The sequence below is a fragment of the Athene cunicularia genome (genome assembly GCF_003259725.1).
Source record: "Athene cunicularia isolate RWA chromosome 2 unlocalized genomic scaffold, athCun1 chr2_part1, whole genome shotgun sequence".
Taxonomy (NCBI): Eukaryota; Metazoa; Chordata; class Aves; order Strigiformes; family Strigidae; genus Athene; species Athene cunicularia.
In genome coordinates, this window is record NW_020799095.1 from 32,173,125 (window position 1) to 32,195,324 (window position 22,200).

The 22,200-nt window shown below is 35.0% G+C and overlaps 1 protein-coding gene across 1 annotated transcript in view; it reads left to right on the plus strand.

Annotated features, from left to right (window-relative positions):
- The window catches only part of MALRD1 (MAM and LDL receptor class A domain containing 1), a 287,732-nt gene that overhangs the window by 238,229 nt on the left and 27,303 nt on the right, over positions 1–22,200 (plus strand). The gene's annotated exons all lie outside the window — the stretch shown is intronic.

The following is a 22,200-nucleotide window of genomic DNA, read 5'->3' on the forward strand; positions in this document are numbered from 1 at the left end:
TTTCAAGACAGGTTTATTCTTTACTGGCTGAAGAAATGTGAATAAATAACATACTCAGAAAATCCAGGCACTCATATAGAGTACTTTGAGAATATATATAACCATATAGAGAAAATATGGTTAATTACCTGCAGATTTTCCGAAGAATCTCCTCTATTTTAAGAATAGATAATAGTCTCTGCAAGAAGCTTGGAATTTCATTAAGGTGGCTGTTTTGAAATGTCTTGGGACACGGGCAGAGAGAAAGGGGACAAAAGCCACAGAGAAAGGTAGCAGATGAAATGGAATGGATAACCAGCATAAAATAAAGGTATTAGGAATAGTCAGGGAATTTACAATTGATAGATTAAACCAGTGGTCAACAAGAAAATTGCTTTTAGGGACAAAGTACTAGGGGAGTAATTCATATTTTAAGGATAAAAAATCGACTTATGTTAGGACTTGCAAATGAAAGGAAACCACATTAGAAAGTGTTCTTTATACACAGAAATTAGATAGTTGGAATAGTAAAATAGTAAATTGGATACTTTCCCTAAGCATTCAGTAAGAAGCATGATATTGAATTCTGATTCAATGCATAGGTAATTGGAACAAAGGCACAGAAATTAAAATGACCTAATTGATGGGCTAACATAACTCCAGGAGCACCATGTGCTTCTGTTGGGGAAATTGGTCATCTCTATTCAAGAATACTAGAAAAGTAGTTCATGTTTCAATAGTGGAAGTCTTTCTGAAAATTCTGCCTGTAAGGGATGTGATTAGAGAACAACAAATGGACAAGAAACAGAATAATCAGTACTATTTAAGGCTTTATAATATTTTGAAGAAATTACAGATACATACAAATAACAGGCAACTCAGCCATTTCTAAGATAAACTTCTGTAAGATTTTTGAAAATCGCACATGTCAATATAATGGAAAAAAATAAAAGAATAAAATGTACCTTAAAGGATAAAAAATGTAGAATTATCCCTGTTTGCATTTCCTATGAAAAAAAAAATTAAACCCTAGAAAAACATGGAAAAAACCCTATTTTTTTAACTGTTTGCTCTCAGTTCTTATCTTAAATTTCCAAAAGGACAATAGATATAGGTGGAGATATCTTCTCTTGAGAGCTACTGATCTTATAGACTGCAGGGTAGGTCTCGGGAGAAAAAGTAGAAGGCATAAAAATGCAGGAAGCCTGCCAGACAGCAAGGAGACCCCTGAAAAGAGTAGAGTAGAGATACTGCCCAGTCACAGAAGTGGCAAAGGAGGTCTTCCTAGATACCCAGAGATAATTGTGTGGAGATTACAGTGATCCTAAAAGTAACTGAGTTTGACTAATACTCTTCAGTGCCACAGTAGACAGGGGGAAAATTTGTTAACGTATACTTTCATTGCTATTTTTTTTTACACAATGGATTCCAATCTTCCTCCAGATGCTTGTGTTCTAGTTTCTATAAAACAAAACCTGAGTGTGGAATGTAAAATGTCTTTGGCCTCTCTGAGAATGTTGGTTTAACAAAAAAATCCTGTACAGGTCTCAAAGCTTCCTTTGTTTCAAAGTTCCATCATGCTCCTATAAAAACAGAAATTGCTGCTCACCTTAGTTTGAGGTGTTTTGATAGAAAAAAAAAAAAAAATCAGTCTCTGGAAAACATTTCTGTTGTTGATAGGAGGTGAGTTTTTCTGTGTTTTTAATGTCATGTGGTTGAAGTAGTTAATTGTATAGACTCCTCCAAGTAGTTTAATATGTTATCATGGGAACAGAGTGAATTTGCAGTAGCTGTTAACAGAAAAGAAATCGATTTGAAGAGACTGAAAGTTGATAGTAGATTTTATACATTTAGCACTTCTAAATTTCTTTGATGCTGTATGTTTTTATATGTGTGTGCTATTGTTGCTTAGATATATAAAATGAATACTCAGGACATCAACACGAATTTCTGTCATCAGTATGTAACTAAGAGGGATCAGTAGAAGGTGGACGGTGAGCACTGACATTCCTCTATGAAGAGATATCTGTAGACCAAGTGGAAAAGATAACAGTGGATACAAGCCTAGATAAATTTTCCGTATGTATTGGAGTGGGTAACAGGGTTGGTATATCAGGCTGCTGTCATTTCTGCTACTGAAAACAGCTATTCTTAGCCAGTGCGTAATGATTGTTGGAACATCAGTGAGAGGCCACAGCATTTGAGAATGTGACTGTTGATATGGTGGTGGATGTTCTTAGTGAGAGTTTGTGAACAGAGCAACAGTGTTTTGCAGGTGATGGTTAACTTCCTACTTGAATGAAACATGGCTTGATGGCTGTCCTGATCCTCTCTTGTATTTTCTTCTCAATTAGGTTTGAAAGCCATTTATATTTGCTTCTTCTATTTGGTCAGGACAGTACTTGGGGCACATATCAAATATGTTTATCTTGTTCTTAACACTTCTTGGGTATCCTCTTTGGCTGCCAGACTAGATGACATTTTAGTCTGAAATGTTATGGCCACTTTTGTTTCACAAAATGCGACTCCCACATATCCTGACTGAGTTCCCTTCTGTAGTGGATGTGCAGCCAAGTGGCTAGCACTGGCAATCAGCTATGGTGGCTGGACATGCAAATCATGATAATTTGAGCAATTTGGCTAGAAATTTTGCAATTTCAATAGTCTAATTTTAAAATTATTCTTTTGATTATATGTGTACTTTCTCCAATTGCTTGTCCAGTGTTTTTTTTTCTGTGTTTTTTTGTTTGTTTGGTTTGGTTTGGTTTGGTTTGTTTGTTTTGTTTTTTGTTTTTTTTTTAATGAGACCACAGACCTCTGGAAACATAGGAAAATAATATTGATGAGAACAGGCAAGCTGGGAAATGTGTGTTTGTAACACACTGAAGTGTAAGGGTGAGGCTTTAAAGATTGTAACTAGTGCTGAAAAAAACCTCCTGAGAACAGAAAAAAAATATTTTACCAGACTGATAATATATAATTTTAACTCTCATAGCAGCTAGACAAGATTAATACAATACATTAACATTTAAAATGTACTAAAACTCATATATAATAAACATAATAGAGTGCTTGTCTTTCCTTTTATTTTATACAAACTCTTTACATGTAATATATCAAATTTCAAAGTACTTGCACTGACTAATACTGAAGAGTATAATAACAGTGCTTTTATGAATTTCTGAACTGTAAGAAGACTCTATCCTTAAGCAGAAAATATTACATTCACTGGCCTGTAATTAAACAATCTTGTTATAAATTAGAAATACATCTTCACTAAACAGTTTTTAAATTACATTGAATATGTACCATCTAGCTAACTGAGCTGTGGAGATTATCATTTCAAAGAGTCATTATACATAGATAATTAATTAAGGTTATCTTTGTAGTTGTGTATCTACACTGATTTGGCCCAAAGTATGGAAACTGAATTATTTTGTTTGTTTGCTTTATGTGATAAAAGTGAAAAATATTACTTTCCTTTTTATGTTTTAGAAAATAATGATTTTACAGGGTAATAATTCATTCAGAGGAGGGGATTTTTGCTTACTCTCCTTAGAAAAGCTACAGACTATTTGTTCCTCTAATTTTCACTTCTCTCCTCCTCATTTTTAAAATGAGATCATTATTTTAACCACAAATGGTCTGGTTCAATGTGAAAATAAAGTATTTTATCCCCAGTGGTACAATAGCAAATAGCATTCTACAAAATTTTTTTGTGAAAGTTACTTTTTTGGTTCTTGAGACATTTTCTCACAATCCAACTTTGTCTTCAAAATACCAACTTCTGTGAGCACAATACATTTTTTATGAGAAGCCCTTTGGTGGCATGCAACCTTAAATAATTCTACAGTAGACCTGTCCAATACCTTTTCCAGTCAAGTTTTATATGTGGCAGAGAATAGAAACTCCACATCCTCTCTGGGCAATGTCTTCCAGTGAGGATTGTAGTAGGTTCTTTTCTAAACATGTTTGCTTTTGGATGTACTCTTACATGTACTGTTTTACTGGATTTTTGAGGAGTGATGGTGATAGTTATGTTTAAAAACTAAAAGAGGTGAGATTGCTTTAATATCACGCAGTATGTCATGCAAATGGGATGATCGTAGTATTCCCACCTAAGAAAATAAAATGCTTGGAAGCATCTGGCCTGCGATTTGATAGAAGTACAAAGCCTAGAGACTGACAAGATAGACACATCCAGTTCATGAATAAAGAGAGTTTTCAATGGGAGAAGACAGTAGTTTCCATTTCAGCTGTTTGTCCTGATGCTCTTAGAGATTCCCACCTCAGTTGCAGGGAGAATTGCGGATGTAGCAGTTGCTGAATCACTGCAGATTATTTAAACTGTTAAAGAAAAGCAAATTTGTGCTGATTTCACTTGCTTGCTAAAAATTTTCTTTTAGATTTACTAAACAATCTTTTAGATTTATTGAAGCAAATTGATAAAGCTATATAGAACCTATAAATCTACCCAAGAACGAGGTAGTCATGCAAAAGCTATTGTAGATAGAGGGGGAATGGAACAAGGATGTAACCATGAATAACAACAAAAACCACGATGAGTAGTCAAAAATATAAGATATTTAAAAGGAATGTTATGTTAAGATTTGACTTCTGGGCAATGAAGACAAAGGCATATTCTTACATGGACACCTCTATACAAACATACATAGCTTGCAAAGAGGAGTTTTTTTCATATTGTCCCATTATTCAAGTGCCATTTGAAAAGGGATGCCAAGGCAAATAAAATTCAGGTTGCCCGAGCTGAGTAAAACTGAGAATGGGAAAAAAAAATTAATATGTCTATTTTCTAGAATAAATGAGACACAGCTTGTTGTGAGAGTAAATATACTACATTTACTATAGAGTAAATGTGAGAGTAAATATTGATAGAAATGCACTTTTAAAGGTTTTCTTACAGAAAACTCCCTATTTCATATCTTATTTTCTGTTTACTCTTTATCCTTTCTTATTCAGAAAAGTTTCATGTAATCAAGATACTTGTTACTTATACAATAGTGCTGTTGCTTTTTGGCTTTTCATATTTCTAACATCATAGCCTTTTCCAAAAAAGGCAAACATGCTGTCATTAAGAATGTGTATGAGATAAGAGAACATTAAGCATCAGAGGAAATTGAACTCTTCAGTAGCCTTTTGATTCCATTTCATAAAAAAACAGCAATCAGAGCTACATAAACACAAGTATACGCAACAAGACAGAACTGTCTCGCAATAAAATTGCATCCATGCTTGCTGATGCTGGAGTCTTTTTTTTTTCTAAAACAATTGAATAGTGACTATTTTTTCTCAATAATTTTACTTTTTAAATAAATTTGTCATATTTCCACCTTTTGTGGTTTTTTTTTTGCCATGAAATGGTCAATTGAGCTCACCTAGAAGTTTGTGGCATTTTATGTATTCAAGTATTAATGATTAATGTTTTTCATTCTTTTTCCCTGTACTAGAAAGACAACTAGCATACAAGTATCATCATATACATAATCTAGGTATAATTTTTCTTTCTTTAGAGCCTGAAGTATTTCTGAAACTTTTACACTGTATTTTAGTGTTCCCTGGACCTATGCTATTACTTCTCTGTGCAAACTGCATATTTCATTCAACAGTCTGGATCTCTCTATTGAGGTATTTTGTTTTCCACTGAATCTGGCTGTGGCATTTAGTCAACTCAGATGGTGACTCCTTATCTATCTTCAGGATACCCAAACGATAATGTTAGAAGGCTGCTGCTGTGGAGGACCAGAGTACTGATTTTCCTTCAGGTCATGGTATATTTCATATGACCTGCATGCATTTTTGTTTGTTTCTTCCCCCACCCCCAAACACTAAGCATTGTGGTGCAATGTGACAGAAACATAGATTCATAAATCTTACTTATTTGGTCTATTTTGTAATAGTTGAAATGAAAGAGCTTTTGATTTTAATGCTGGTCACCTACCTGCAGGTCTTTCAGTAATCATTTCACAACATAAATAAACTGGGAAAAAAAAAAATCCATTGAATTTTTCATATATGAAAATTCAGAAAATACTGATCCTCTTTAAGGAAAGAAATATGCCAAATGTGTCTACAAACTTTTAAAAATATATTTTCCCCTCTTGTATCAAGTGACTTCTAAGTAAATACATTTGGCCAAAACAGTTTCACCTAGTGAGAACCTTTCCATTGAGCAAATTATTATTTCTTTACAAGTGGATATACTGGCTATCTTTTTCTATTTAGAAGCAGTTACTTCGACCTTTGCTCTTTTTCATCCTCTTTGCAGATAATAGTATAATCCTGAGGTCAGCTCCTTATCACACCAGACCCAGCTGCTTCATGCAGTTCGCAACTCCTAGAAATGATGAAAAAAACCCCAAACATTTATAATCGAATATATAGGGCAGTTTGCTGCCATCTCCAATGAGGCAGCAACATCCTGTGAGGCTCACTTGTGAGTGGTCTGAATTTGGTTTATTGCTGAATCTAATGATTTCAGAAGGAATCTGTCTTCTTCAGTTTCTTTATTCTAAAACAAAAACAGGGTGGTCTCAATGTGAATGCTAAAGTTTGACTGCACGTAAAGAGAGCAGAGGGTTTATTCAATTAAACAAATATGACTGAACAGACCCAAAGCTTGGTTTCACAACAACTGTTTCTGATCATGTTCTTGAGAAATCTCTAGCACCTGATTCAAATGTAAATTAGACTTTCTCACTTTAACTCTTAGTTTCGATCTTTTTTTGTACAAAAAACTACAGCTCAGGATACTTGTAAAAGTGGAAATGAGCAAAGTAGCTTATAGTCTTCTTCTGTCTTCCTGGGGTGAAATATTACTCTGACAAACAGAAAAAGTCTCTCTTGAATGACACATTGATAGAATCTGAATAGCACTCATAATGGAAGGACGTAATTTAGATATAGCCCATTGGTCATGCCAGAAAGTAAACTGTGACCTAGATATTTTCAAGTTGTCTCTTTATGATATGTTTGCTGAGTGGGGAGGTTTTTACCTGTATAGAAAATCAGCAAGGAATTTCTGGGACAACTTCTAAATCAAAGAGCCTGATGAACATTTTGTACAACCTTTTCTTGCAAGATTTTGGAGTTGAGAGGAGCTGACAGTTTTCAGAACAAAAGTAACTGCATGTTTCATTTTAAAAGGTGAATTTAGTATATTATCAAGCTCACTGCAACTTTTAAGATCAGAATGAGAATTAGATTTAGAGTTTGATCAAAAAAATCGATCTGAAGATACTATATTCTTATCAAGAAAGGTGTAGACAAATAAGTATAATTTAGCAGATACAGTGAAAATGACTTGGGCATATAAGAATGCTTATGGGAAAAAATTTCTCCTCAGTTGTGTTTCCTCTCCCTACAGAATTTAGTATCAGTAGTGCTTAAGATGCTAAAAACATTCAAGAACTCAAATATCCTATATTTCTATTTTGATTTTCAATTCACTCTTTAAAAAGAGTCAAAGTGAAATGAGATAACTACAAGGTGTAGAAAACCACAGTGAGATTTTTATTATTACTAAGTGCAGTGCACCTTTACCCCAGAATGACTTATACTCCAGAACTATAAGCATTATTACATTATAATTCAGGAGATAGGTTTGTCTACAGTAGGGACAAGCTTAGGATCTGGGAAGTGTATCTGTAGGAGGGGATGCTTGTTGAGTTACAATATGAGATTTTTATATGGGAGAATGTTAATTAATCTTGGATATTGGAAGCTTGCCAAAGTATGGAGGGTTCCCTGAAGGGTTACTCCTACGAACTCCAGATGCTGAAGAGCAGGATACAAAGATGAAAAGCTTTAAATCACAACATTTTTTGTTCTCTTTTGTTCAAAACAGGAAAGAATAGTTTTAAAATAATAAATACTTTTCAAAAGAGAGAAAAATAGGGAACAATTGAAGAATTACATACCAGTGAAGGAAGTATAAGCACAAGGGTTGCAAAGATTCTTGTGCTACAGCCCCCTTTCCTTCACATTCACATGGTTGTCTTCTGTCCACAGAAATTTAAAAATATCTTTGGGTATGTCTATTTATTGGCACATAATTACTGTATATCTTTTGAATTATATGAAATAAAAAATAATACAAGTTCAGATTGTCTTACTTAGTTTGAGTAATGATCTTCCTTCAGACTCACTCCTCCTAGATTTAAATAAGAGAGAGTAATTGGTGTGAAAGCCAGTATTCTCATACCCTGTGATGTCATCTGCACGTCTGCATATCAAAACTTCACTGTCTAGAATCAGCTCACCACTGGAGCCCTCTCTGTAGGAAATATCTGGAGGCTATTGGTTGGGTATATCTAATACAGTGCAAAATGTATCATAAAAGTTGTAAGGGAGACTTTTGGAAAAATTAATATATACCATCAAGCATGTTGATAAGAGTTTTGAACTTGCACTACAGTGAGGAACATTGAGATGCAGATAAGTGTGTGCTCAGGAAGGCGGAAGGATGGGGATGGTGGAGATCTGTATTTGAGAATCTGTGTTATTGTGTAAATTGTGTAGGAAAGACATGTATTTTCTATTCTCTACTAACTACATCCTGATATGCGGCCTACACAGTCTGACCCACCAGACACCCTGGTGTCACAATGTCCTCAAGCGATCTTGCACGTTTTCAATTTTCCCTCTTGTTCAGCCAGTGTGAATTTAAGTGTCCAAGAATTATATCCTTTGTGCTGTTCCTAGGTGGCTAAGGGATTGCTTAAAATTGGCAAGTTCTACTAAACTAAGAACTTTTGAACTGTTCTTGTCAACATTTGCAGCATTGACTGATCTGTAAAGCTCCATACATTTTAATTGTAAACATACATACAAACATAGAGGATTTTTGTCAGTGCTTGGAAGGATCTTTTCACATTTGCTATTGCGCTAATCAGGTACTAGGCTGAATCTCTAAGTAGGAAGCAGTAGCTGTGTGCTATTCCAACAGAGACTTTTGTATATCCTTTAGGGAAAAATACCTGTACATTTAAGATAAAATAATTTTGTCTGAATCTGGTCTGCGAGTCATATTTTCAATGTATAGAAGTATTTTTTATAAAGTTTCTATTGGATTCTAAGATATATGTGAACTTGGAAATATGCTCTGTGCAGCCACATGGAAACCAAAACTGTGGTGATTCTCTCTCTGGTTAATGAGGAAGGATTGTCAACCAGCCCAAACTGGCTTCTCCATTTTTATCTCAAGTTCTATTCATACTTAGGGCACCTTTGAAGCTGTTGAAATTCCTTGGATGAATTTCAGGTATTAACTGTGTATAAAAACATGCACTGCACCTAAGCTAATCGTCATCGTGTCTTTGTTGGTAAAGAAAACAGTATTGGAGCCAAAAATATGAGATGATGGTTTCTTTAACGTAAGCGCTAGGTGAGATTGTATGGTAAGGCTTGTCTAAATTCTAACATTAAATGTCTGTAAACTCTGGGTCATTAACTTAGCATATTAGAAAATAATTTTTATAGCTTCATGAGTTTCCTTGTTTCCACTTAGAACTTTTCAATTTTGTACTTTAATCCTTTTGCCATTTATCCTTATTAACTATTATATTTTCCACTGATGAAATGCCTGCTCAACTGAGTTTGGTGGCAAAAGTTGTGTGAATAAAAAAAAAAAATTGCTTAGGGTTGTAAAATGAAGCTAACAGGATAACTACTTACAGTTAAATGGAGCCTGTATTATGCAGTCCTTGCATGCTTGAGTTTCCTACACAAGCTAATGATAGTGCAGCTTTGCATGACTAGGAGCTGAACAAAGCATTTTTTAAGCAGTGTTACATAGAGCTGAATATCCTAACCCTTGTTTTTCACAGAGCAGAATTCTAGTTTATAAATAGCTAATGCTCCTCTGGTAACTTTATTTTCAGATTTTAGGTACTCTTGCAAACCTTTGATTTTTATCAGATGAATTAAAGTGCATGGTTTGATTTGTATTGTAGTCTAATAAAAAAAAATAAAAATTAGACCAGCAGAAGTTTTGTAACCACCCATTATTAATGCCTTCAATAGGTGGAAAAAAGCTTTTATTTGCTTTGTTTTTCTTTATCCCTTTTGCAAATTAATACTTTATTAATGTAGAATTTGTTTGGGACTTAGGAAAATGGAAGAACAATCTCCTAAATCTTGTTTAATATTTTAGTATATGGAAAATACTGTGTTTATATAGTCATAGAAATCCACAGAGCTTATCCTCCCATTACTTTTGCTTCTAGAGGTGAAGGTGAGGTGATTTGGCAGCATAAGTCTTGAGGCTGCACAGCAGCTATTCATTATTTTATTTCTAGTGGTTTAATAGATATCAAATTTTTCTTCATTTGTCAGGGCTTCCCTCACAATATTAGTAAAGTTTATCAGTATGTTTTCTATAATAAGATCAGCAAAAACCACAGACTGAGAATGTTTTACTTAGCGTAAGTAGCTAAGAATTATTTTCTCATGAATCATAAGATAGTAATCTAAAAATGTGCATACAGCTGTGTAACCAATAACACAAACTACATTATACCAGTGTAGTAAGTATATTTCATTTAGCTTTTCTATCTATATTTATATACACAAATAGATATAATGCTTCTACAGCTATCTTTCTAATACTTTGTGCCTTTAGAACACTTTTCAGCATGCTGTTACTACAGACAAGTTACAAGTCACTGTAAGCACAGATGCTCACATACCTGATGCTTTATTCTGACCTACAAAAATACTGCTACAGAACTGTAAGCACATGTTTCAAGGTGGGAATATACAAGACAACTGTGTATTTAAATATAATATAGAAACTGATAAATTATCAAATTGCTCTTCCTTAGCTTTCTAAAATTCTATATTTATTTATATTGTCATTAAAATATATAGTAAGGCCAGAGTAAGACTTTCATAGGTGTCATAATGTGACCCCAACAATGGACCTTACCGTATTTTATTTTTATATATATATATTTTATATAGCAGAACCACTGTATATATAAAAAAGATGGTGAAGATCTAATCAGCTTTTTCTATGCAGATTATACCAACTACAAGGTCAATGTCACCTGAATTTTATTCTTGTGGAAAAGTCCTCCAGAAAACCTTTTCCTTAATCATCCTGAGCTACTCTACAATTCTACACTCTGAACTTCCCGTAATACCCACAGGCATGTTGCATCTGTACCTCACACATTCTTTCTCGATTTTTCATTTTAAGATGTGTTCTTGCCCATCACATATAACAAAGGTTCTTGCCCAAGCTGTCATCTTCATGTATCTCAGTTACTGCAGCATTTTGCCTCCTTGCTTGGATGACTGCAAGTTTTTTAAGATGATGTTGCTCAGAAAGCAGATGCAGAGAGGATTCTTCTAACCATTGCTTTGATCATATTGTTCTCCTTTTTGCATCTCTGCTGCTTCTTTCGTACTACATCAGATGTTAATTAATGACCCTGCCTTCAAAACCTTCACATTTTATTCCCACTCCATCTATGATTCCTCATTTAGCAAGTATAATTTGAATACATTTCAAATACTGGATGTTACTCCAGGGTGTAATATGGACAGTATAACCTGTCCCCTACCAAGAACACAACAATAGCAATAGATTGTTTATGTTTTAAAAGGTCTCCTCTTCCTTGTCAAAGTTTAGAGCACGATTAGACAAAACTCGATATTTACTGAACAGAAAGCAGGAGTCTCTTTCAAAATAACGTCTTTCTAAATGTGCATGAAACAAGGACTGAACAGAGGAAGGAATTAAGCATATGCTTCCTTATAAATCCAGATAATCAAAGCATAGTATTATCATCTTGCCTTTGCCATCTGAGCTTCTTTGACAACTTTTTCATTTTCAATCTCTAGCCTTTTTTTTTTAATAACCTATTTTGTTCTGGCAGTATGAAGTCTTCACAGCTGGTAATGGCATGTAAAGGCTGGAACAAATACTTTGGTAAATTTTCAAGGCCATCTTTATTTGAATATTTTTTCTTATGACTGTGAAGAATGTACAAGTATTCCCAAAAAATGCACAGCAGTGAACTGTAAAATTCTTTTGTTAAGGCAGGCTAGACTGCAACATTCAAAGCCCTGCTGGTATTTCGGAAGCACACATGTGCTGCAATAGTAACCAAAAAGAAAACTTTCCCCTTTTTCAGGCTGGCTCAAGAAAGTAATTTATTGCTCATAAGGTCTTTGGGGGAGGGGGGTGGGGTGGGGGGGGCTGGAGAGAGAGAGAGGAAAAACCCACCCAACCAAACAAAAACCCTCAGTCAAAACCTTTGTTAATGCAATGGGCTAAAGACATTCGTTTGTATCTTTTTCTTTCTATTTGGAACTAGGAGAAGAAAAAGTTGCAGGCAATTTATAGGAGACTAGGGATATAATATTATTATTTCCTAAGAAGGCAGGCAGATTTTACCCTTATTCTGTAAATTCTAATTTGCTTAGACTTTGTCGAATATTACAAAATGGAATTAAAATCTAGTTAGAAGATTGATCCCTTTTTCTCTTTTCACCTCCTTCCCCCAAGGACATGCTAATGAAAATGAGAAGAGTGTTATTCTTGCTCAAATTCTCAAGACAAGGAGTCATTTTTTCACTAGAATTCCAAACACTTTAAAGTTTTCTGTTGAAAAGCAGAATTTCTAGCAAAATATTCTGCAAAATGCTGTCTAGTAAGAAAAGTTTCCACAAAGTTATTTTTGAGGGAAAATATCCCACCTGACCTAGCCAAAATCTCTGGAATATTTAGAAAGGAAGAATACTTGTCTTCGTTCTTAGATTGCACCTTTCTGGGGTTTTTGGTTATGAATTTTATGGAAGTATCCAGTCAAGATTCACTATTGTTCTCAATACAAGCCTGGCCTGTCACTGTACAAACACATCAGTAACATATATATGTTACATGATGAAGGGAAGATGTTCTCAGGAGATGGAGTACTTTTTCAACATATAATTTTCCTTATTGTGAATGAAGTATGTCCTCATTACAAAGTATTTTCACCCAGTATACCAGAATAGTCTCCTTTCTAATGTTATTAAAATACAAAAGTTGTCAAAAGACTCTTATGTGGGGCTTGTATTCTGGTGTAGCATCAGTGAAACAGGAAGCACAGAAAAATTGTAAAACACTTCTTTTGTTTAGCGGTTTAAAAAATTATTGAAGCTAAGTATTCAGAGTAGTGCCAGGGTGTGAATTCCTCATGACTAATTTCACTCTTCCGCAACAAAAAACCCACATGGAAATTTTTTTTTGCTGTTGTTATTTTTAGGTCAGTTCAAGCAGCAGTTTCAGGCACAGATTTATGAAGCCTGTCAGGAAAGATGGCTGGACCTTTAAAACACAAATTTTTGAAGTAAAACTTCTAAGGCCACAGACAAAAGTGCTTGAGCAACTGAGCACTTAATGTGCCCATCCATTCATTCTGCTTCTGAGAGGGTATAAAACTAGTCCTGAGAATAAAGTACAAGTCTGGAATTGAGGATTTCTGAGCTCAGTATGTGTAGCTCCCCTAAAATAAGATTTTCCATAGCACACAAACAATTTAAAAGCCCATATCCTACCTACTTTCAAGAGGGTTTTTGATGCACTATTACTTAAGTATTCATAAAGTTCACCTCTCTTTCTGACTTCTTTATCAGTAATGAGCTTATAACAGTGCTCCCTCTCCTCCAGCCCTTTTCATGTACTTGTTTCAAGCTCTTCATGAGAAACACTCCTTGGAGTTTTGTTTACCTTGATGAAACAGGGCCCAGATATAATAATAAACAAAGGAACTGCAATAGTAAATTTTAAGTACATAAAGAAATGTTAAGGTTCTACATGCTCTAGAGACTTTTGAGTACCCTGAGAAGCCAGTAAAACAGCTTCTGAAAAAAACAATACTGTTCTAAAAATGTGGAAGCATAATATGAGTTCTTGCAGAACACTTGGATTTTCTTATGTGCTTATTTCAAAAAGCTGAAAACCAAATTAATAAACAGCACACTTTTGCTATTTAATTTTTAATGTTGCTGAGGCTTCTGGAAGACTAGTGCCAGAGTAAGGCAATGATATATATATCAGTTTGAGGAATAAACTCTGCTGGATCTTAGTAATGTAGTACCAGACTCTAGTTAAGAATATTCCATAAACATTCTTTTCAATAATGTACTAAAGCAGAACTGGAATGGCTTATTCTACCTGAACCACTGCTCAGCTTTAACTGAGGCTTTCACCTTTATGTTCATAATGTCACATAGCATATGCAGGAGTGAATCAGGTATCCTTAGGCTAAACAGCAATCAATATTTTAATTTCTACTTACTTCTATGTAAACCTTGGTTTATGACTCCATTTCTGCTCTCTTAGAGATGACTGTGAACTAAATTCCTTGTAGGGGAAATATCAGTATTCATAGAAATTCCACATCTGGATCTAGGATACATATCTGTCAGCAATGAATGTATCAAGATTCATCTGTGCTTTCCAAAGAATGCAAGGGTAAGATAGGAATTGATACAGATATGCAGGCTCTCTAAATAGTGCCAATCTTTCCAAATAATTACCCTGATTTTTCAGCCAGTTCAGGCAAACCACAATTCTGTGCAGATCACAAGGGATGGAAGGATTATTGGCCTTTCCATCCACATTCATTTTGAAACCCTGTGTTTATGAAATGTCATGAGAAAAATACTGCATTTGCTAACCTTCCTTATGATTAACTAAGCTGGGGTTTAGGGGCCAGAGAATTACTTTCTTCCACTGCATGTTTACCACAAAATAAGCACATCTGCTGTAACTTTAAAAGTGTGGATCCAGTAATGCTTTACTAATCACCACAGATATGGCACACAGGACATTTCTCCAATTCTTGGCTCTTGATTCCCAGTGAAGTCACCACCCACAAAGTATTGTCTGTGCAAGTCAAACTTCTGGCAGCAGGCTCAAGAGCAAAGGCTCAGACCCAAACCATAAGAGATATGTCAGCAAACAGTTTAACTTCCTTTTTGCTGTGTGGGTGACCAGAGCAACAGGAAGACTGGTTTTATTGAATCCTCATGGAAAGTAAGTTTTCAGAGTTTCTTTCTTGAGGAAGAAGTAAAAGAAGAGCTGGAATGGAACTGCTTAGGGACATGCACCAAAACAGCATTAAATGCTCAGGAAAACAAAACAAAACAAAACAAAAACACCTCAAAAGTAAATAGATTCATATAAAGGGTTATTCACAACACCAAGTGCATGAACACCAAGTGTTGATCTTATGTTAACCCTTAACCCTTCAAGAAAAGACTGAGGATAGTCTGAGATACTAGCAACTTTTCAATGGAAAAAAAAAAATAATAATCTGTACTCAGTTTACAAAAATGAGTAAATCCTTCAATTTGTGCTGATGCCCATACAAGTTCTACAATTTGTACACACCTGCAACAAATTCTGTTTCCACTCTTGCCAGTACTTTGGCTCCATAGATTTTATATTTCTAGCTTCATTCTTGAGCACTAAAAGAAGTTCACAGTAGTAACACCTTATTAATAACTGAACCAATTATTCTGCTGATGTAAATGTTCTTGTCTCCATCTGGAAGTATAAAGTGAAAAATCCAGCCACATTGGGCAGGATTTTGTTCATGTCTTATCAAAAGGAATTACTTTGAAATAGAACTTTAAATGGGTTTGTGCTAGACTTGAAGATACTGTTTTTAATGAAACCCTGGACTTTATTTTTCCTCTTAATTTTGAATTTTTTGCTAAACAGTCATTCACAGAGTTAAACTTTTAAGTGATGAGAAATAAGGTGCTGGTCTGTTGAGCAATGAAACAATTTCATCATGGTATTGAGCAGTATATGATAAAGTACTTAAAGACACGACTTGACCTTGATTTTTTTCATACTCTGATTTGAAGTTTGTGACAAAGCCCTGTCCTTCAAGTACACATTCTGTGTTTGATTGGCAGTTGTAATTTTTGAAAAATCCTTATGAAAGGATTTCCCAAATTTAAAATTCTAGGGGTTTTCTCATGACTCTTAACATAACTAATTTGGTTTTATTCTTTGTCTTATTTTGCTGAAGCCTTAGTTTCTTGATATTGAGATTTCTTCAGATCTAGCATGTAATATCTTTTCTTCTAAAGTAATACTAACCAAGTATCTATTATGTGAAACCAGTGACACAGGTATTATTTTTCATTTGTATTTAGAACAACTCATTATTTTGTTTTTGGTTGGTGAGTTTGCTTTGCCTTCACACTTTTTTTTCTTAGCAAGATCCTTTGTAGAAATATCATACAAACCAGTTCTGGGGTGTTTACCATCTGTCCAAATCATAAAGTATCAAGAAAGATATATTTTTATTGGAAGACCAAACCAAATCAAGAAAAGAGGCTCAGAAAATACTATAATCTGCAACCTATTATGGGTAGACAATAGACAGCACCATTACTCTTCCATCTTCAGAAATCCTAACTGCTCCAGTTTTTATGATTATATCCTCACCTAACCACTGACCTTCACATTAAGTCTTTGAATGTAAAAGAGGATTACAAACATTCCTTTCTCTCATGGCTATTTGAGCAAAAGGTCCTGAATAGAATTCCTTGTAATAGAAGTCTGCCATAACTTTAACTGCTTAAAGAAGAAAATCTATATGTTCATAAAGTATTACAAATATATTTATGAATCAAACTTTAAGAAGTGCTGTACAGCATCCCAAAATTTTGTTCCTTAAGTACCATAACCCCTTATAATTCCTAATTATTATAAGCAGGTGAGAAACAAATAATTAGACATTAGACAATAATTGTTTATTTTAATATATCTAAGATTAGAGTTCATGTTTTGGCATTCTATTTGTCCAGTCATTTTAGAGTTCATTAAAAGGCTGGGGGTAAAGATGGCAGGGCCCTCAGTCATATGTACGATGTACCATGTACTTGAGGTCTGAGCCAAAATTTGCTCAAGAAAGGAGAGGGAGAGGAGATTTGCTCACCAAAATTCTGGGCACTGGTTATTCATGCCACAGTGTATGCTGGGTGGCTGCCTATGCTAGAAGCGTGTCTGTTCATCAAGATTTCCTCTTGTGCTCTTCATCAAGATACAGCTCTTGTGCAGATCTGCTCTCTGGAATTTATAGTAAATAACTGGTGTGGCTTCCCTTAGTCTACTCAGCCAGAATGACTCATGAGAAAAGGTATGTCTGAGAACATTATTGGGACATACAAGTCTTAATGGACATTGGAGTCAGTTACAAACAGAAGCATGAAATTCTGTATTTTAAAACTTTATTATTATTATTATCATTATTATTAATTATTATTATTATTATTAATTTATTTAATTTATTTAATTTAAAACTTTTTCTTTTTTATCCTGGTACATGAAGGAAATAAAGTTAGTATAGCTGTACTGCTATTCTATTTGTCAGTCCATGACTGTTTCCACACAAATCCATATTTAGTCAGTCAATTTTGACCAATGTCTAAGATGTGATAACCCTAGAATATTTTGGAAAAAATGTGTACTATAGAAAGACATGAAAACCTAATTTGTAGTCCTCTGCTCTCTCCAAAATAAGGCAAAATGGCAGTATGACCTCAGTAGTTATCCATCCTCTTTGCCCTGCATGTATTAACCAACAAATCATCACACACTTGTCTCATGGCACGGTGCTAACTTTTGTCCATCAGTATACGCTCCTGTGAGAGAGCTGAGACTATTGTAGAGAAGATCTGAAAGAAATAGGCCAAAGATGGACAAAATCATGAGGGCATGAGAAAAGTGACGTTATTGAGAATGTGAATGGACATGAACACATAGGAAAGTAGGCATTATTAAATCCACTGTTATAAAAACATCTTTTTATTAAAATTGCTAATAATCACCTATATACAATGTAATATTTCAATATATTAAAATCTTCAATAAAGAAATAAATGAGATAATAAAGAAAATTTTTTTTTTTTATCACTTGTACTATAATTTGTAGCTGAAGAGTGTCTATGTGCTTTAAAGATATATTTACAAAAGCAGTTCCCAACCATGGGCTCACAGACAAAGCCCACCATGCAGGATGTTTTCCTCTAGTCTGCCTCCTTTTCAGCCAAGCAGAGGCAGGTTCAGATTCCTGTCACTTCCTAGCAGCTGCATGTCTCAGCTTGTACTTGTGTGTGGGAAAACACCAACAGATGCAGACACAAAAAACACCTGGGTCAGTGTTTTTTACTGGAAGTTTTACTGTATTGTCACATCCACAAGATAGGGACCCCAAAAGGAGACTAATTTTGTGGCTGCCAAGGTTGCAATATTTTCTGACCTAGTCTAAGGTCAAACCCAGGCTAAGAAAAAAACATTTGGCTTTTAAAATTTTTTTTCCTAATAATATTGTGCTGTTTTTATCCCATAAGATGTACTTGCAACGTGCTCTATCTTAAAAGTGGATGTGCCCAGACTAAACACAAAAAGGCCTTTAAACCAAGAGCCAGGTTTTACTGGAATCTGAATTAGAATATTATTTGAATTGAGAAAACTCAGTGTGACTGGGAACAATAGAGTAGAAATAAAAGCATTTACTCACAACTGTCCCCTTGCCTACTTGTCCTCACAGATGTGTCCTTTCTTCCCAGCTTGTTGCAGTTAACTCAGACACTTTCCGAGTGGCTGCAAGCTCTGCTCCTTCTCCTCTGGTCCCGAGGAACCATCCCTTTGTCTCTGAGGGTCAGTGTCTCTCCTTTCAGTTGTTTCTCAGTCTTCTTTATTTGATCCTCAAGCTGGCAGCTCTGTGCTCTGTCTCCCTGTCCTGTCGATCCTGATTTCATCTTTGGTATCTGCTCTTTTTCCCAGCTCTTCTCTGGCTGCTCAGTAGTTTCCTGGGAAAAGAGCAAGCTGCTTCCTCTGTCAGGGGGTTCAACAAAAGCTAATCATGCCAGTTAAAGGAACTTAACATAAAGCTGAAAACAAACATGCAATCTATCCACATATTTACATTTGGAAAGAAACAGGCTGAGATTCTCAAATTTTCTTTATGAAAACAAGCATCATATGTCCTGTGATAAAATGTCAAGAATGGCCAACAAGATAGCTTTGCATTAGCTTGTCACTATTTTCATGGCTCTCTGCATATCCTTGGTGCCCACACTATATCCTCTGGGATTTAGTAGTCCAGGTCCAGACATACCATCAATCCTGATGGTGAGTTTTGGTTAATATCACAATATAACCAGAAATTTATACTGTACAAGTTTTGGAGAGAGAAAAAATGTACCATAGACTACTGAACTCTAAGAGTACTTCCCAAGACAAGAAAAAGGACACAAGAATGGGCAGGAAAATTTTAGATTACAAAACTGGCAAGCTGTAAAACAGCAGGTCATCAAGTACATCATGAAAAGGAGGATAAAACTTTGATCTATTCTTGGTTTTACATTAACAGATTCAAAGGAACTGCTATGAGAAAATCCTCTAGTAAGAAAAACTAGAAAAAAAAAAAAGAATTAGAAAACATCAATGTCTAAGCTCATTCAGAAAATAGAATACTGTCATGTGCAAATAAGTTCAGTCTCCTTTTACCTATCACACAGTTGGCTAACTCAGGTGATATTTGAAAACACATTTCAGAATATGTCATGCTTTGTTATAATATATGATTAATTTATTTACTATAAATATAATTTACTATAAGAGTAATTGATGTGCAGTAATGTGGTACATTTCTTACTCTAATTCTTTGTGAAATTAAGATATCTTGTGTTGATTTTCAGCTATATGATGTGGAAGAATAAAGGCAGGGCATTGCACCAGATTTGTAACAGGCTGTTTCAAGAGTAGTAAAAAAATTAGCTGTTAGGAAACATGCAGAAAAAAAATCACACTTTTTATTCCAAATAAATGAAACATTACAATGTCCTTGCATTCGGAGAAGTGAGTTAATGAAATCAGTTTTTCAGCTATATAAAAGCTGACTTCAGCTTATATAAAAGTCTTGGTCCTGTGCCTTTACAAAATGTAAATGTGTCCCTTATTAATATGGAATGTTTGTCATGGCTCCCTGCCACCTTATCCCAACTGTTGACATAAAATAATCAGTAGAAAAACAGAACACAGGAGGATTGTTTGACCTCACAGATTTTTTGATGCTACCTCTGTCTGTTAGGTCTGTTGACCAGCAATGCAGGTTAACTAGGTTTTTGTTCTGTCTGGTGGTACACGCTAAAGGAGCATAAAGACTGCTCTGAGTTGTACAAGAACAGTGATTTACTGCACAGTGGAATAACATCAGTGGAATAGTGCCCTGTTCTTCATCTGTACTGCATATTCCTTGACTGCAACCAAGACTTTATTGAATGGATACTGGAATGCTGTTAAAACTTCTTCTATCATTAGCAATAGTTCACCATATATTATTAGCAATATGTGGTGCACTAAAGACAATGGGAAAGATTTTGCTTTATCAAAGTGCCAAGTATAACAGTTGAAATAAACTCTTCTATCAAATTTAGGCAAATAAATAAGATTTAGACCTACCTATTCTCCTTAATAAAAGTTTCAAGAATGTATTTGCACTTCAAATTTCTATTCATGTCAACTAATAGAGAAGTCTTAAGTGCTGAAGTTTGAAGGCTTGAACACTGGTGACAGAAGAGATGATTTAGCTATTCATAATAACAATAGGTTTTTTTCTGGGTTTTATTAGGCACTGTGAATTACCTCGACTGTATGCCATGATAATAATCTTGTTGTAAAGCTGAATACCAGAATTAGGTGGTTTTTTTCACTTGGGAGGCAAGTGCAGGGGGCGTTTGTGATCTTCCAATTAAATACTGTGCCTGAACACGCATGCATGAGGGTTTGAATTGAAATTGCATGTGAATCCTTAATTCCAGACTCTCCTAAATTCTAAAGTCTTGACTCTGTAACCATAACAACACTAACAGAATGTGGAGCTGGGAGAAGCATTGTCATGAAATTATTTTTATTGCATCTAAAGTGTCTTAGGTTCTCATAAATTGTTTAAAGGTCATTTTTCCGAAGATTTCATAAATTTAACTCATTAGCAAGAAACTAGAGAGTGAATTCTCCAAACTTCTGTGAAATTCATCTCTAATATCAATAGGACTGTGGAATTTATGCAGCGACAACATCCCAGCATTATTCTTTTCCATGGACCACATTGTCATGTGTAGAACTTATTGCAGAACTTAAGCCTTTTCAGGGGGATGAGAGATTCAAATTGAGTGCAAACCACTGTCTGTATTACATGAAGGGTAAGCAAAAGAGAAGTTTTGTGGCTTTTTTGTTTGTTTGTTCCTTATGGACATACATTTAAAATGCAAGCAAAATGTTTTAAAGAATGTATTTGTGTTGATGTAATCTTAGCCTGTAATTGTACACCCAGTTTGTATGATGTTGAGAAGCAGTAGCATTAGATGTTATTGTACAGTGTTGTCTCCCATGTAAGCAGATAGTTAACAACTGTCTGAAAATGACAAAATGATTTATAGTCTCCAATATATACTACAATACACCTGCCAGGAGCAATGCCCTGTGTTGGCAGACTGGTTAAAGCAGATCATTTCAGCTGATAAAAAGACTAGACTAATGCTGGAAAGAGGGAAAAGGAAAGGAAAGGAAAGGAAAGGAAAGGAAAGGAAAGGAAAGGAAAGGAAAGGAAAGGAAAGGAAAGGAAAGGAAAGGAAAGGAAAGGAAAGGAAAGGAAAGGAAAGGAAAGGAAAGGAAAGGAAAGGAAAGGAAAGGAAAGGAAAGGAAAGGAAAGGAAAGGAAAGGAAAGGAAAGGAAAGGAAAGGAAAGGAAAGGAAAGGAAAGGAAAGGAAAGGAAAGGAAAGGAAAGGAAAGGAAAGGAAAGGAAAGGAAAGGAAAGGAAAGGAAAGGAAAGGAAAGGAAAGGAAAGGAAAGGAAAGGAAAGGAAAGGAAAGGAAAGGAAAGGAAAGGAAAGGAAAGGAAAGGAAAGGAAAGGAAAGGAAAGGAAAGGAAAGGAAAGGAAAGGAAAGGAAAGGAAAGGAAAGGAAAGGAAAGGAAAGGAAAGGAAAGGAAAGGAAAGGAAAGGAAAGGAAAGGAAAGGAAAGGAAAGGAAAGGAAAGGAAAGGAAAGGAAAGGAAAGGAAAGGAAAGGAAAGGAAAGGAAAGGAAAGGAAAGGAAAGGAAAGGAAAGGAAAGGAAAGGAAAGGAAAGGAAAGGAAAGGAAAGGAAAGGAAAGGAAAGGAAAGGAAAGGAAAGGAAAGGAAAGGA